This window comes from Pteropus medius, unplaced genomic scaffold (genome assembly GCF_902729225.1).
Source record: "Pteropus medius unplaced genomic scaffold, Ma_sr-lr_union100, whole genome shotgun sequence".
In the NCBI taxonomy this organism is placed as follows: domain Eukaryota; kingdom Metazoa; phylum Chordata; class Mammalia; order Chiroptera; family Pteropodidae; genus Pteropus; species Pteropus medius.
This window is the reverse complement of record NW_024344370.1, coordinates 313608-332299: the sequence shown is the minus strand read 5'-3', so window position 1 is coordinate 332299 and position 18692 is coordinate 313608. Positions and strand designations below refer to the sequence as shown.

At 35.0% G+C, this 18692-nt stretch overlaps 1 protein-coding gene and 1 pseudogene across 3 annotated transcripts in view; one reads left to right on the top strand and one right to left on the bottom strand.

Moving 5' to 3' along the window:
• The window catches only part of PARP8 (poly(ADP-ribose) polymerase family member 8), a 160113-nt gene that overhangs the window by 93450 nt on the left and 47971 nt on the right, over positions 1-18692 (bottom strand). The gene's annotated exons all lie outside the window — the stretch shown is intronic.
• Positions 14846-14964, top strand: LOC120608395 (uncharacterized; annotated as a pseudogene).

Genomic DNA, 18692 nt, shown 5'->3' with positions numbered 1-18692 from the left:
GATCATTCTTTTAAGTCGGTCTAACAGCAATAGCTCCCATTCATCACCTGTACCCACTCTGATATCTAAAAATTGCAAATAGCAATGAAGCCTCTCACAGGATGTTGTCATTTAATAGAAGAAACAAGATAATGGCTTAGAAATATTCATTAGAATCAAAAGGAAAACTAAGCCTTAATTTACTTCCACCTAGAAAAATGACACAGAACTAATGAATGCTGGCAATGTACATGTCTGCCCAGCTCCAGTCCCAAGACCTTTCTTCTCAAATATGTACCGTCTAAACCCATTCCAACAATAACAAACATGATTCTGAGGCAGCAATTCAAAGTGATTATCTCATTACGACTAAAAATACTACAAAACAAAAGAACTCATGAGAGGTTTTTATAAATATTAAGCCCTTGAGAGAAATGACATCCACAATTGGAGTGAAAAGAAGTATTAAGAAACTGAATTCAGAAATTATTCTCCAGTCATTAACAGTCAGAACTCAACACTCATTCAGCCAAGCAGAGAGTAAATGGTTACTGAAGACCTACTCTGTGCCAACACAGCTGAATTAAAACTGACAGCCCACCCCGAACTTAGGAAGTTTTCAGTCCATCAGAGGGAAACGCAATGAAAATATCACACAAATAAATGAAAATTATAGTCATGACAAATGCTATGAAGGAAGACTACACGTAAACCGGAGCATAAAACAAGGCACAGAACTCGCCGATGGTATGGGAAAGGAAGTGTCCCCATAAAAGTGATGACTGGGTAGAAATCTGTAGATGAGGAGTAAAAGAAAAAGACTGGGGGAGTTTAAACACACCAGCCTCATTCTTCAAACTTTTCATTTTTAGGTTTACAGCTCCCAACCTAAATGTGGAACCTGGACCTCCTCACGTGCAGAGATTGCATTTTATTCCTCTATGTACCTGTAACACCTATAGAAGGTGCAAATCACAACTGACCTTCACATATTTTGTTGATGAGAACTGAAAGCAAGCCTACAAGCAATGCAGATTACCTGAAGTATTTTACTTTCTAAAAACACAGTCCACATCTACCGATGCCAAAATTTGATCAGAGCACTTGAAACAGTACCCACACAAGAAGAACATGAAAAGAGGGATGCAGCTCGAGTGGGTCAGTGTTCCTCTTTAGCAGAGGAAGCCAAACCTGGTGGGAAGCTGGAGCGGTGGGCGAGAGGACTGGGCGAACTCCAGCAGAAGGAAGTCTTTGGCACTGGAGAGCCAGGTCTGACTCACAACGTGTCCAAATGTGCCTACAGCTCTTTGCATAAGGAAGTAGCTCAAATGTTCATTATCAAGCGGGGAGGTGGTCATAAAAATACTATAGCCCTGCTGATTGGAAGGTAAGGATAAAATGATGACCAAAACTATTATCAGGGCCATGCTCCGTCACAAACATGAGTACAAAGGAAGTGCCTGTGTTTTTCTTACCAGCTTAAAAGGCCCTGAGAAACCTCAGATGGTTTTGATTCATGACTATAAATATCATCCTTACCATACAGCATAGGATTACCTTGTCCTTAAATGGCAGAGTAGCTTCTCATGACGTGCTTGTTATTTCCACAAAAAGAAACAATATAAGAAACAGCGGGTGTATGATTCTAAAATGTGCAGGCCCTCCCCCATGCATCTCTACCCTTCCGCTCCAAATAAGGCAGTTGTACCAAGCCATGGGCCCGGCTTCTGCCCTGTGGGAAAGGTCTACAGCATGGAGATGGAGGTGACCCACGGCGACAAGCCCTGGGCAGTGCCTCCTGCACTGCGTATGACCAGCCTGCACCAGCCTTGGTGGTCCTGCCCTTCTCAGAGCACATTCAGCAGCCAGCGTAGCTACATGAGACCAACATGCAAAACAGCTCCCTTGTGGGTTTTCTCGAACTGTGGAAAGGGAACTTTCTCAGTCATCGCTGTACCCAAGCCAACTTTATTAAATGGAGCTTTGTTCCCAGAGGATTTTTTAAATCGAGACATCTCTGGCAATATACAACATGATTTACAGTGGTTAAGTGATACTAATCAATGTGGTTAAATGAGAAAAAAAAGCCTCCTCTCTTGGATTTTGAAATCAAATTGAGGTACTCTTATCAATAAAAACTTATTTATAAAATGGGAAGAAATAAAGCTTGGAAAGTAACTAATGAAACAGTTCACCCATACTTCCTTCATTTAATAGACTTTTACTGAATATCTTTTATATACCAAGCACTTAATTATGTCATTTAATAAAACACCATAAACTATTATTGTACATCTGAGGAAACAGAGACTCTCAAGTTTAGATACACTGCCAAAGTCACAGTCCTACTAAGGGAAAAAGTGAAGCTTCAACCCCAGATCTGTCTGACACATAGCTAAGTAAGAGAACTTAAAAGAAAAAAAAAAAAAAAGCAGCAACAGCAGCTGAGAGGGGGATAACTTGAAGCAATATGGCAGAGCTGTGGAATAACCACATATAAAACAATCAAACTGTCAGCTTTCTAAAAAGAGGCATGGAAATACCATAGGAGTAGGTGGCACTGCCATAAACAGCTCAGGCTTTAAGGGATGCTCCTACAGTCAGGATTTGGAGGAAATCTTGCATATATGCACAGAATTAGAAAAACTATCTAAGCAGTATTGCTTACAAACTGGTAAGGCCAACATTAGCAGTGCCATTTTGAAATACAAACACCAACAGAAAAGAACATACTGATTATATTTTAGAAAGGCTGGCTTCAGCTCTAACAGATCTTCTGTTGCTATTGCAACTTAACTAAAAACCTGTTTTAGCACCAGTGTCGTATACTTTGTAAACAACTGAAAATGTCTGCCGTGGAAAAAATAATTAGCAAATTGATAAATTATCCTTTCATTTATATCACTTAGCCCACTAATTTTGCTTTAATTAACAGCCATTATTAGCAGTAAATACATGAAATTATGTTTGAATTTCACAGATATGCCTTGATTGAACATGTGTTCACGTTAGGGAGCAATAGTTGGCTAATACTTTTCCAGATTAACAGTGATGATTCAAATATAAGATTTTTATTTGAACTTATGTATAAGTATCTTGTTAAAGTGTAAATAGTTCACTAATAGTTTTTTCTTCCTTTAGACATTAGTCCAGCATGCACCTCTAGCTAATACACACATACACAAACATGTAAAATGGTTTTTGAGAAACAACTAAATACATATAAAAGTATTAAACTCTCCAACCAAAAAAGTTCAGATATTTTAACTATAATAACAAAAATATTAAACAAAGAGTATCATATACAGCCCAAATTTTCATATGTATTGCTTTTACCAAAAAAATTTTAAAATAACATAATTACAATAGTTTTCATTAATAAAAGAATAAATTATAGATGGGTGAGTAGAAGAGGAAAGAATTATGTGACATTTCACCATATATCATGAGCAGTCATTTCTGACGAACACAAATGTGATTCTTATTCATCTACACATCAATTTGTCAATATCAATTCACATAGCTGCAAACTCATTTCTGAACCAATTAATTTCTGTTTTTGGTAAAGGACAACGAAAGTGATTTTTTTCCTTTGCCGTGCTGGCACATACACTGTGTCACTTAAAAGGAAACAAGTGACACATTTGATTAGCTATAATTTATTGTAAATGAATCTACTGAAAAGTTAGCAATTTGCATGCTTAATAAGGTAGGTAAAAGTAAAGAATCAATTTTCACACATACAATATAATTTCACTGAGCTACATATCTGTTCGTTCATTCCAAAAGCAGAAATGAAAGGCATGTAATCTGAATAGGCAATCGCAGCCTCAAGAATTTCTACAGTTGTTTCTGAAAAATATTTATAGTCATGTCATGGCACAGATGGATGCTGACCCAAAGAGAATAATTTCTTGTGGAGGATTTCAAATCCTCTACTTAAAACTTAAAAGAGAAACAAAATTTCTCATAAATAATTTTAGAAAATATTTCAATGTTTCTAGGACTTCAAACTTTGAGAAGATATTATTTAATAATCTTCCTCCCTTCTTCTTAAAGGAAGATTTTTTAAAAAATCTAATAAGGAACAGAAATAAACTTGTTTGGGAAACTGTGAAAATACTCCTCATTGATGTATATTTTTTTCGTTTCCTTTATTTTTCGAATTCGATTTTCTCTTTTATTATTTTCCTTCTTCAAAAACTTATTCTTACCTCTAATTATAGGATTACTACCACCAAGGGTAAAGGTACTACCTGCCATGAGTAAATCATAAATTAAATGGATCACACTATTGCAGAGCTTTAAAGGGCTTCTGAACTTTTCATATCATAGGTATGAACGAAAAAGAAAGGAAAGAAAGGTTGAGAGATTTATTTGATATCACATAGTAAGAAAGTGATAGAATCAGCACAAGAAACTAGTATTCATGCAAGCCAAAAATACCTAAACGAAATTAAATATTAATCAGCCAAGAACACACATGCACTTCTTTCAGAAAAGAAAGGCCCCTGGCCTTTGATATCCTGACACTTAATCATATTAATATTATAATTGCCATCATCACCACCAAAATCTTGAGAAGGCAACTATTTGATCTAGAAAGTGAGAGAGTACAATCTATTCCTATGGAGAATACACTGAATTAAACAACTGGGCAAGAAGAGATTTAATAGCTTCCCATTGTTTCCTGAAAAAGGAAAGAGAGGACTTCACTCCAGGACTATGAAGTAAGTTTTTAAAATAAATATAACACTAAAACAACCATCTGAGCAACAAATGCATTAAAAAAAATATTATCCATTAAAGGCATCCAAAAGTTGATTCTCAAGGGAAAGGTATTTTTAGCTTATTAGCAATACTTGCGTGTAGAGGAAAAGCTATTACCAAATTTAAGAGGCGAAAATACTTTTAACATTCATGTGAAAAAGCTGAGCAAGAATTAATAACTTATCTCTAATGAGTAAGTTATTTCAAATGGCTTCCGATAGCTGTTGACTGTTGCCAAGCCACATTACAGATCATTCCAGTAAGCTGGCAATAAAACAATACAATTACCAATGTTAATTATCTACTGCAGAAATTTTCATGATTTAGGGCAAACTGAAGTGCCTTCTTGATGTTGGACTGTCCTAAACATTCCTAGTGAGTATACAATTCACATCATTTTGCAGAATTAGAAAAGATCTGGGGTAAAATGAGATAGAATCTTTATGTTAGGCCAACAAAACAGCCATGCTTGAAAATTTTGGCAAATTATCTGTCAAAGACAAATATCCTGTATTCACTAAATCCCATTTCCTCCAGAGTAAACAGCTGGAGTCCACGATCCAAAAAAGACAGAAGCATATACTGTTTGGTATCAATACACGAGACTTTAGAAGTTGACTTCTCATCCATAACACAGCATACGGAGAAGAGAGGGAGACCCTGCTCCACGCAATCACTGAGGGCCTCTCGTTTATTGACTAGTGTGTCTGACCATCTGTTAAGGCTACAACCCTGCATTCAGTCATGATGTGCAGGAAACAGACCATGGAGGTCATGGAGAAGAGTTTCGTGGGCAACGCCTTGAAATGGCATACATCATTTCCACCTATACTCCATTCCCTGGAACTCAAGTGCATGAACAAACCCAAGAGCCAGGGAGGCTGAGAAATGTAATCCAGCTGTGTGTCCAGGAAAAAAGTACTTGGTGAACACACAGAAGTCTGTACCACAGCATTTTTTAACATTATTAATACATTTAGTTTACTGTAAAATTGAATTACTTTGAAACTTTTGTGAAGTATAGAACTTCAATTTTCAGTGGCAGTGCCTTTAAATTGAAATTAATGGCAGAGAAAAACAAATATAGGTAATTTTAAAGCATATTTTAGTAATCCCAAAAATGTCCACAAAAAAAGCAACTGTCCAATCCAGCTGCCCCTCATTCTTCAAATATTACACTGAAACATTTACTATGAAAACTAACATATTTTAATTGGACACAATGAAAAAGGAAACAGCTTGGGTATGAAAAATAAAATGTGATTCACCTACTTACTCACGTCTCTTAATGCTGCTTAAAAAGCTATAAAATTTTTTTAGAGAATGATATAGATACATACAAAACCCAATATACAGAAAAAAGAAAAGTATATTACAACTGCCTAAAAAAAAGACAAAAATCAGAATACAGCTTTAGTTTTTTAAAACATTACATATTGCATACGATGGCATGATTTCTTGTCAACCAATTAAAACGAACTTTTTTTTTTCACTAAGGAGAAAACTTTTCTATGAATTCACTTACTTTCTGGCTAAATAAGACATTATTGTGCTACCAAAAAAAAAAAAGTCTTTAAAGTTACAGGATAAGGATATCAGTTCAGTGTCAGAATATTATCAATTCATTCCCATAGTACACGCTATTTCAACTCTAGGCCACCAATCTGAACAAATCAACCACAGACAATGGAAGGCAGGAACAACACAACACACCATTTAAAATGTCACAGCTACTTGGTTTTTGGAATTCAGAGAAAATGGGTGGAGGATTCAGTGAATTGAATGTTCTCTCTCTCAAGAACGTCAGTTCTGTACTCTGAGATAACTTTCTGAATGTGTGGACACGAGCCACAACTAGCTTAATGCTTCTTAAAGAGCTGACCAATCAATATTCATGTTCCAATAAACCATCTATCAGGTAGCATTAAGGCTAATGCTACATCTGCATCCAAAATTATGATATGATAACATTCTGGTCAATATGGTACAGACAAAATGTCTCTTTGCCTCCTTCTCCATTTTTCCTTCTTGTCGGGAGTAGGGATAGCACCCCGGTGCATAAGGAAGGGATGAACTGTCCCTGAGCAGTGATCAGACCTGCCCTGAAAGACCTACTGGAGGGAAAAAAAAAAACTTCTCCTATAAGTCAATATTATTACCGGCTGTTTGTGAATTGCAGCCAAATTGCTATATGAAGACACTAGAGCCTGAAAAGCTGAGCACACACGAGAGGAGATAAGAAGGGCTCCAAACACACCACTTCCCTGATACATGGTCTAGATCCCACAATGCTAACTGCTGCTTGAGTTAGACCGTGGCAGTGAATTATGAACTGTCTCTTATAATGTAAACGATGCAAAGTACACTTTTGAAGCAATGAAAGGAAGATTTTCTAAACATTATTTTTGAAAGGTTCTCCACTAATGACAATATATTCCTATTGATGGAATTCATAACAAGGATAGAAACATGTCAAATATTTTCAAATAATTTTGCCTGAGCATTTTACGATTTATAACAATTATGCCTGACAAGACACTACAGGTTCTGTTAAGTCTGTTAAAAGTTCAATACTTGCATACAACAGATTTGGAGTAGATTTTGACTTTTCATGATGAAAGTCATTTCTAAAGATATACTGCATGTTTTGCTTCCAAGGAGTATATCTTCTCCAGGGGTCCTGGGAAATTTTTTAAAAATAATTTCCCTCTTTATCTTTTAAACTACTTAACTTCTGAGAAGGATGAAGGACATATATTTTAATACGATTCTTAAAACCTACAACAAAGGACTAAAATACTAACAAATATTCTCTGTCCAAATTCCTGCTGGTATACCTTCAGACATAAAAACTATATATAAGGTTTCTCCATGGTTTTAAAACCACTTCCTATTTATTCAATAACATGTTTACGATTTTTATCAAGAAGACATTATACAAGATTCTGTCGTTGAGAAAAAAGTCATAAAGGTCCATTTACTTGTGCATCACTTTCAAAATCTGGTGTGCAAAGATTCACTGTTCTATCAAAATTCTTACTTAGAGTTAAATTCCCAGTTTTTAATATGAATTTTACCTGCCTCTTGACAATTATAACCTCAATTTTTCAACACTGTAAAATTAGCCTAGTTGTTACCATTAAATTCTTCTTGCCTCTTGAATCATTTCTATCAACCTCCAAACATACTCTAATATAATTTTTCTGAGCTACCATTTCTGTTCCACTTCATGTGAACATTTCTTTAAAGAGTTGCCTATACTCACTATTACTATCTTCTTAGCTTCCATTTTCACTTTAACTAAATCAAATTCGGTTGAACAACCTCCATGACCCCCAACCCAATCGTCACTTGTCTCTCCCTTTTATAGCTGAAATCTCATTAGAACTGGACAGTTAACAATATTCTCTTTCTTGTAACTCTTTCTTTTCTTGGGTTCCAAGACAGCATCCCCTTAGTTTCTATGTCCATGGTCCCTCCATATTTTCAATAGCTGAATACATCTTCCTGCTTGACTTATAAATTATGGAATGTCCCAGAGCTCAGTCCTGCAACCAATCCTTTCTCTTCTCTATCTGCATAGATGTTCCATCATCTACTCCCAGCTTAAAATGTCACCTCTGTTTCAGTGAACCTCAAATCCATCCTTTCTCCTCTGACCTCACACTACAACTCCAGACTGGAAATCTAACTTCCTATTTAACATAAGTGTTGATTCCCTACCGCACCCCAGACTCTATTTTCCCCCAGACTTCTCTATTTTTACCACCTAAATTCTTGCTCAGGCCAAAAACTAGAACCAAGATTAATTCTTCCTTCCCACACCTGCCCTCCTCCTCATCTACCTATTGCATACATCTTACTGACACCACTTTCTGAAGCTATCCACTGCTCTGCATTTCTTCTTCCTTAACCCCAAGGCAAGCCACCATCACTTTTCCCCTGATCTACTTTAAGGACTCTGCCCAGTTTTCCAATTCCTTCTGTTTCTCCAAATAATCCATTACATGCAGAGAAGCCAGAGTGATCTCTTTATTAATTATATAACTTATTACATATTTACAAATTATGTAATTTTCCTTATTAAAATACAATGGCCTCCACTGCAGTTAGAATAAAATCCAAACTTCTTAAAATGCCCGACGTGATCTTCTCCTGCTTACCTTGCCTTACTCACAGTTATTAACACAGCACCGAGAACAGTGCCTAGAACATAACAGATGTGTAATCTCCATTTGTTGAATAAATTAATGAATGGAATACAAAAAATACACTAAACTTACAGTATGTTTATTCAAATACACATTCACTAGTAACAAGACACTACATATTTTACTAAATTCTTTCTAACAGAATCTTAGTGTTACATAGGCATTAGCTCATTTATCATCCAGACCTTTGATGAGTAAGTAAGAAAGTACGGTATTCACTGTACTGTTACATCTATTAATTCAGAACTGCCTCATATCAAATCATTATTGTCTTACTTGTAAAGCTTTGTGCCACATCACCAAGTTGTCTTCTTTTCCATTTTAACGAAATTCTAATATAAAAATACTAGCTTCTTCCTTTCTTCACAGAAAGCTCTAGGTTAGCAATTCTCAGCCTCCGTGTGGAAACAAGATTCTAATATGATCATTCTGAAGCACAACAAAGTTCTGGAAATAATTACTCATTTTATAAAGCATAATAAATTTAAGATTTATTTTAAAATTTAGTACTACAATGTCAGCTTCATTCATTCAGATGTACTTGCACAGGTGAAAATAAAAAGAGAATGAAATTACAGTTAGAAAGCTGGGAACAGAAAACTTAATATAAAGATCTACTATAGTGTTCATCTTTATATAACAGATGGAAAAATGTTTGAATTATTCTTGTACATTACAAGAGAATGAGAAAGCAGCTCTGGACATATCTGTTCTGTAAAGACCTGACAGTTAAAATTTCTAAGAATGAGAATTTGCTAATATAAAAGGTAAATATTCTATGTATTATATATTTAAACACTGGTTTTTTAAAATATTCTCTTAATTAACATTAAATAAAATTTAATATTTTCTGTAATGTGGTAGTCTGAGTGTTCAGAAATGAACATTTCAAAATTTTGATTAATCATATTGTCTTTTGCTTTTAAATAACCAATTTTGGTAATCTTTATTTGCAGTATTTCCTTTTCATAAAAGGTCTTTAAGAACACCAGGCCTCTCAGACACACATACTCAGAAAAGCATGCACTGCAATTTCCTTTCCTCCTCCAATATGGGGAAAGAGTTCATGAAAGTATGAGTAAATTCCTAGAAAATGCGTAAGAAAATAAGTGAATACCTAGAAATTTGTCCAAAACATGAAATTTATCCATTATGAATATTTTGGCAGGGTGTGTAGGAACATTTTGCCTCATACCCACTGCGCTACCATTAAGACTGTATGGAAAGAATTATTCAGGAGTACAAAAACTGTGGGTGTTTTCATAAAGGCCACGTGAGACTTTTTTTTACTTCGGTCATCTTGGCTGAATTTATGCTACTGTTTGCAGTCTTCTGAGGGTATGAGAGTGAGAGGAGGTACTGCCATGGGTCAAAAATTAATATGCTGCTTGCACTGAGGATGGCTGGCTGACCACTGATTTCTGTGGGGGAGAGGGGAGGCATAAATTCACAAAGACAGGAGGAATGGGAGAGCTGTCAGTGGAAAGGAGATTTCTAAAACTTTTGAAAAGAGAGAAAGGGCTAGAAAAGTGTTAAGTGATTTAACGGAGGGAGTGAGCTAATGGTGGGCTACTTGCAAAAATGTATCTCAAGGAGAAGAGAGGCAATCTGCCAGTTTAAGACTTTGTGCGGGGATCAAGACTTGCAAGCAGAGGAAACTGGAGGGAGGCCAAAACCAGGGCGACTGCAGACGGCAACCTCCCAGAGCTCATTGCTACATTTGTAAAATAGGAATAGTATCTATAATAATATAACATATCCGCAAATTTCTTTTTGTCATGTAAGGAAACATCTTCACAGGTTCTGAAATTAGGGTGCGGACATCCGGTATCCATTATTCTGTCTATCACATTATCTTGTCAGATTACTGAAAAGATTAGATCATCCCAACAGCAACAACAACGACAACTCATGTTTGTCGAGCACTCAGCATGTGCCAAGCACTCTTCTAAATCTACACACTGAAATCTCATAACAGCTCTCTAACATACAGATTCCTATCATCCCCATTTTATAGATGAACAAAATACAGCGCAATTACTATGCCTCAAGTCACACCGCAAGTACTCGACGGAAGTTCGCCCTCTTAACCACCCTGGTCAACATTAATAAATCCCAGTTATTACTATTAGATTTATGCATTGAGCTTATGACATAAATCTCATGCCACGAACATAAAAATATGAAACAGATCAAGCTGACTATAAGCATTAGAACGTTTCCAAAAAACATTTTCTGTGTCTCCTATTTTCCTATTTTAAATATTCCTTATACCAGAATATCTTTTTCCTTCTCCTCCCCAGCAGATCTGTATTTGGTTCCCATCCTATATGCTCCCACAGCTCCCTGCACTTACCCGTACCATCACCATAACATCAGAATATACTCTGTCTGTGTCTTTATCTGTCCCCTGACCAGGATATTCCGTGAGGACAGGGACTTTTCTATATTCTGGGCGGCCTGTAGAGCCAGGTCGTCAGTGCTTACTGAATAAATTAAGTGGAGAAATAATAGAGTAGAATAATTTAAAAACCTGGCAAGCTGTGTGGACAAGAATCTTTAACGACTGCTACCATTCTTGTAATACAATAGCTCCTTAGGTTAATGTAAAATCAACATAAATTTGGATATTCTAAAATGTTCCTTTTTTTCCTGTAATCACTAGTACAGTAATCAAATTATGAAAAACATGAACAATTCATGTTGTTGTTTTATAGATGCCTTACAAACTAGTATATATATATATTCATTATGGAGGAGACCCTTTCCAAAAGTTTTGTTTTTTTTTTAAATAAAAGCCAAATATGTTTCTGAATATATATCTCTGGAAGAAGTCTACAATAGCCAAAGGTCAGCAAACACTATTTGTTCTTATTATTTTGGTCATAAGATAATTTAGTTTCTGCCATTCTATTTTGCAATTTATTTCAAACCATCTTGAATAAAGTGAATATTAATAAAAGTTATTCCTTTATAAACTGAAAAAGAAAAGCATATTGTTCCATAAATATTTGTCAGAGATGAAGGAAGTAATGAGATCCTTTGGGACGTAGGTAAATCAATTTTACAGAAAAATCCTTTAGAGTTTTGTTTCTCTCAATGTTTATCGTTATCCCGGTAATAGTAGACAAAATAACCTGGCCTACGATTTCCTCCTTAAAAGCAAAAAGAGGTTTAACAGGTGTTAATAATCACCAGGGGAAATGGAAATAAAAGGCAAAGCAATGACGTGTTTCATCAATAACGCTTCTGGCTGCAAATGTCAAAAACCCAAACTGAATTGACTTTAGAAACAGGGCCTTGATTGTCTTCGATGAGAAAAAGCACAGAAATGCGTCAGTATACATGGGGAGGTGAGGGGGACCTGTATGATTGTTTAATTGTTTAACTCAGCAGCTCAACAGTGTCATCAAGGACTGAAGTATTGGCTGTCTCTCAGCATATCAGTTTTCTCTTTGGGTAACTTCCTGTGGCCCACAGGATAATTGGTGCAGTTCCAACATCATATCCACATGAGAATGTCTGAAGCAGAAGAGGCCTCCTGTGCATTTCCTTCTGAAGAGCATGGGAGTCAGTTCCAGAAGCCTCACAGCAGCAAAGTCCTCACATCTCAAAGGCCAGATGTGGGTCCCACAGCCAGCCCTGGATCAACCAGAGGGTGGGGGCTGGTGTGGGGTGAGGGTGCGGGGGAGGGAGATAGGAAAGAGAGACAAGGCACATAATTGATTAAACTAATTCGCTTTTAACCCTTAACTTGGAGAGAATACACTCATTTTCATTCATGGTTTTCTCTCTTTGTACTAAAAAAAAAAAAAAAAAAAAATCTGGATGTATGATAGGAAAAACATTTGAAACAAAGGTTAGAAGAGATAGCTCTATAATAGGCCAAATTGCTCAGCTCTGAGGAGGTAGGATGAGGGAGGAAAGGTTCATAATTAGATAGCTGTGTTTATTAGAGCAGTAATCAAGATGCTGTTTTACAGATGATCAGTAACAACAAACAATTCACTTTCTCAAAGGTAGTATTAAACATACTGAGGGTAGGAAAGCATTCAAATGTATATCTGAGTATACACTTACACCCATACGAAGATATACAACTTTGTATGTGTGTGTACAAACATATTATATAGAGACAGAAACAAAAATAGAGATGGATACACCAAGTCTAGGTTAAGTCATTCAAGCCAGATATTTAATCAAATATATAGGATGCAGGCATGGCAACACAATTACCTTATTTTTAAAAAGTCAATAGCAGAGTTACGCTGCTAACTCTGACACACTTAAATACTGGCACTCTGAAAAAGGAAGATGAAATTCAAGAAAATCTGCAATGTGAAGGAATGTGCGTGTGTACATGCGCGTGCACACACTCACGCGCGCACACACACGCACGCACACACGCACGCACGGACACACACACACACACACACACACACACAGAAGCTATTCCTTATCTTTCTCTAAAAAGGTTCCTTCCATTAACAAAGGAGTAAACTAGGAATGAGAATTAACAGAACTCAGTGAGATCTGGGTACCACTGGGTGTTGAACTCATTTGTATCTCCGATTCTTTCAAATAGAAAGATTTCCTTCTAAAAAGGATATAAATAAGAAGCATGTGAGTACTCCTCTATACTATTACTGACAAAGTTCTAAGGCAACAGCAATAATTGCCTCACAAATCATCCCAAAATAGAGATAAAAATCAGAAGTAGAATTTAAGTAACGAAATTACAAACAAAAAAATTCCATGTCATTACAAAAAACATTCAATTTATACTTCACGCTGAACCAGCCATGTAAATGGATCTCTCTTTTATAACAGTAGCAGAAATGTGTATATGAGTAATGAGCTGATGGAAGGTGTTCATTTTATCACCTTTAAATAACTTAGAAAAGACTATTTCAGGAATAATGATGTAATGAAATAAAAAACATAATAATTAACCACAGAAAATTATTAATGTGAATTTTCCTTCTTTGCCATTTTTTTTCTGGCCAAAATCTGCACAAAGCTTCCCTTTATTGAAAAGTCATTAAGTTCATTTCACAAACATCTTGGAATATATATTCTCATTTTCATTTATTCACCACCTACCTCCACTCTCAACATCTCAACATCCTAAAACATATTCTCTCTCTCTCTCTCTCTCTCTCTCTCTCTCTCTCTCTTTCTCCCCGCTTCTCTTCTACCCTCACTCCTGCATATACACTGGTACACACACCCTTATTGACCCATATCTCTTGGTCTCTTGATCTCTTCTATTTTTTCCCTTTCTCTCTTTTAATTTTTGCAACAGTAGTAGGGTTTAATGATACCAGGTATATTTTGTGGGAGAAGTAAATTTCTGGATGAGTCCTGAGATGAAACAGTCCTTAAAATCTTGTAGCTACTGCACTGATTACTGCCTTCTACCATAATGGTTACATATATTATCACTATATTTTACCCACTGCCTTACTCTTTCATGCAAAGAAGCAGTGAAAGATTACTAGACATGTGTGAAAAGCCTCCAACATGAATGTAAGGAGACCAAAACAAAGAAAAAAGAGAACTTGGAAAAAACAGAAACAATGAAAGAAGAAACTTAAATTGATACAGGGATACAGATTGCCAGAAAATATCAAGTACATAATAACGAAATGTTTTGAAAAAGTATTTTCAAAAGGAAAACATTAAGGGAAAAAAATTTTTTTTCATTAAGAGCAAACCCTAGAAAATTAAAAATATTATACTGGCAATTAAAAATTCAACCAAAGTTTGAATGAAAAAACTGAGGAAATCTTCAGAAAGACATGGAAAAAATAAAAATAAAAAAAAAAGAAACATAGATCATTACAGGAAATTCAACAGTAGATTCAAAAAAAAAGTTAAAGGAAATCTACAGCCATGCTATCCTGAACAGGCCCGATCCCGTTTGGTCTCGGAAGCTAAGCAGGGGCAGTACTGGTTAGTAGTTGGATGGGAGACCACCTATGAAGACCAGGTGCTGTAGGGGCAAAAAAGAAAAAAATAAGGGATTGTAAACTGACAAGGTCCTTGCAATCTGTGACGTCAACCAAGGATTGCCTCACCTAAAAAATAAATAAATAAACAAGTTAAAAGGAGGTGACAAAATATTGTCAGAGGTATAAAATAATTTCCTAGAAGGACAGGAGCATCCGCATCTACACTAAAAGGCTTTGCTGTGAATGCTAAATCTAAGAGGCTAAAAAAACAAAGTCCACACCAAGCCACGTCATCATGAAATTTCAAAACTTTAAGGTTAAAGAAAGCTCTGAAAAGCTTCCGGAGAGATACAAAGACACAGAAAGGAATTGGAATCAGAATAGTACTCAGATAACTGAACGGCACTAGATACAATAATATTGAGCAATGCCTTCGAAATGATGATCAATGAGCTCTAACCCAGAATTCCATACCTTGTCAATCTGTCATTTAGAATGTAGACCAAATAAAGATATTTACGATATGCCCAGACTCCAAAAAATGACCTCCAACACAACTTTTCTTTGGCAGCTAAAAGAGTATATGTTTCAATTAAACAAGGAAAGTATGGCATCCAGGAAACAGGACACAACGCAGGGCTAGGGCGAAGAATAACACATGTGCATCAGATCTACCGAAAATATGGTTCAGACTCAAGAAAAAAAGGGGGGGAGGGAAGGGGCTCAGAGAGGTCTCTAGGATGGGCAAGAGGTGGGTAGAGATGAGTTCCTGATCATTTATTTGATGTGTTTGACCATTTGGGAAAATTATTGAGAGCCATAACAAAAGTTCTAAAAGAACTGAATATATAGATATAGATATAGATATAGATATAGATATAGATATAGATATAGATATAGATATATATGGAAAAAATACAAGAGTTAAAATAGTATAGGTGCTGCAAATGTAACAATTATTGATGCAACCAAAAATTGCGACATGGCCATATTGAGAGATTGTGGACTAAGGAAATATGAGTTAAACACTAATATAACAGGCAATCAATAGAAACTGTCTAAAATTGTCAATAAAAAGCAGTTTAAGCATATTAAAATATGGTAAATACAGTTGATATAAGCTCATACTAAGTTTGTAATTATATATATATAAATATATTTACTTCAATCAATATAGGTTAAATTAAAAAAAAAACTCCCCACTGATAACAAGAGATGAGAGCAACAGAAGCAGAATAATACTGGCATTCATTCAAATCCATAAAAAGCAGTCAATATAGTCAAGCTTCAAAAGACAATCTTGGCAAGTGGTAAGTATGGTCTCTAACACTTGGCTACTGTCCTCTAAAAAGCAGCAGAACACGTCCATGTCTTCAGAATAACTTCCAAAGGTTAAGCCTTAAAATCATTCGAGTATTTTATATGCAGACATTAGGAGGTTAGTTTTACTGACCTAAGAATTTCGATCAAAACTTCAGAATTTGCCTATTGTTTTGGGGGAAAAAAAAGAATATACATTCTAAGCAGCTGTCAAGTCTAATTAATTGTCACTGTGAAATGAGTATTAAAAAATCTAAATTTACAAGGTCTGGGAAATACATAAACACCCTAGGAGAATAATCAAATTAGCAACAATTGTAACTACTATGTATTAAAGAAAGTTTCTTTCCTTCAGGATTTGGACCATGGGAGGTAAATACTGACTGATCATATATTTGTGTTAATTGGATGAATTATATACCCTGTCTAAAGAACTACTCTTAAACAATATATAAACAACAATTTACACTGATGCATGACTGAAAAGTGTCTGATTTATTAAATTAATAAATGCTCTTACAAATGTGCATAAAAATTTTATATAGGTTTAGAAAGAACACACTGATTTAGTGAACTACATAAATATATGCAAATCTAACACTTGGATAAGACTGCCCAATAAAAATGATGGCAATACAGATTTTGAGGTAAATTATAAAAACCCTTGAGAAGTGATTTCACAAGCAGCATATGTGTGTACCAGTATATGAAAATTGCAGAAATCACTCTATGTTACAGGCATCACAATGGACTATTAAAATATGAATTAGGAAATGATCAGATTAGTCAAGTTTTAAGTAAAAGCACTCTGAAAGTGTAAGGTATTTAACAAGATGAAAACTGTTGGTTCTTTCTCTTATTATTATTATTAATAATACTATTATTATTGCTTCCATGTATTGTGGATACAGTTCTGAGCTCTGAGTTAAATATTTGTGTTTGTTTATTATATCAAGTTATTATTGTTATTTAGAAATAGTAGAGATAAGTAACTATTCAAGATCACGAAGAGCCTGGATTCAAAAATAAACTTTTGGACTCAAAACCCTGATCTTAATCACTAAAATTAGTAAACACAAAATTAAACACAAATTAAAGGGGATATGATTTAACACCATAATATTGGTACATATTTTAAAATGTAACATCAATTACTAGCAAGAATGGGGGAAATGGTGACTTTCATCTATTTCTGTCAAGATTACAAAGCAATCGTTGAGCATGAGGCTACCTTAGTCCAACAATTCCACTTTTAAAATATATCCCAAAGAGAATCTAGTTCAAGTACATAGACGTATAAAGATGCTTAATAAAATTAGTATCTATACTAATTTGAAGCAACCATATAATAGTGAAATATGATAATTCCACTGCAATAAAATCAATATAAGGTAGGCCAATGCTTTAAAAGTAGATATATAGCATGCTTTATGCAAAAGATATATTTCTCATATGCTATACTTAAAAAAATGTGTTTAAACTATATAATACAGGGCCTTCATTTTGAATACAAAATGATTCATTAATGATTTTTCTTCAAATAGCACACTCCTTCAGTACTTTGAAACACATCCAGTATTAAAGAATTATTTTGTTTGTACACAGGGAGGACACTGCAATGTGACTAATAATCTGAAAATTATCTGTTATATTAAATAACAGGAGTCTTGAATTAACAAGTTTCTAAATCTAAACTAAAAATCAAGATGTTTAAGGTTAAAATATTTTTCTGGCCCAAATGACAAACAAATAGGTCTTAAAGATTTAAAATTCAACAAATCCTAAAAATTCAGACATTCCTCCTACCACCTTCCTCTTCATCTTTTTTTAGAACTTATTATAATAAAGCACTTTACTTTTATTACCCAAACATGTAGGCACTTCGGTTCTCAGTGCCTTTGCAAATGCTCTTCACTCTTCGTGAAACGTTTTTGTCTAGCCCTTCTGACTGGGTTGGTCTATCCACTTGATCTTTCACGACGTTTTTCCTCTAAAAACCTCCCCAAACTCTTGTCATTTCTCAACAACCTGTAGACCTTGCCTCTTTATGCTAGCTTCTCCATTCTTCTATTTCAGTAATTATTACTCTATATTACAGCTGTGTTTGTTTTCTTTAACCAGACCATGAATTTCTTTAAAAAGCAAAGATAGTGTTTTTATTTATCCTTGAATCACCCTTACCTGGAGAGCCATATGTAGCAGATATACATGTGCTAGATGAATAAATGGATATTTTGCTTAGTGAATGTAAAAAAGGAAAAAATGAATGCATGGGTTTTGGAAATTTAAAATAGTCACCTTTCTAGATAATGACGAAACCATAAATATAAGTTCACTCAAACAGATCTATAATTGCAATGTAAGTTGATTTACCATTATTATTATTATCTCTTTATTATTATTATCACATTATTACCTCTGGTTTGAACAAGCACTCTACTTCAATTTGAAATTAATA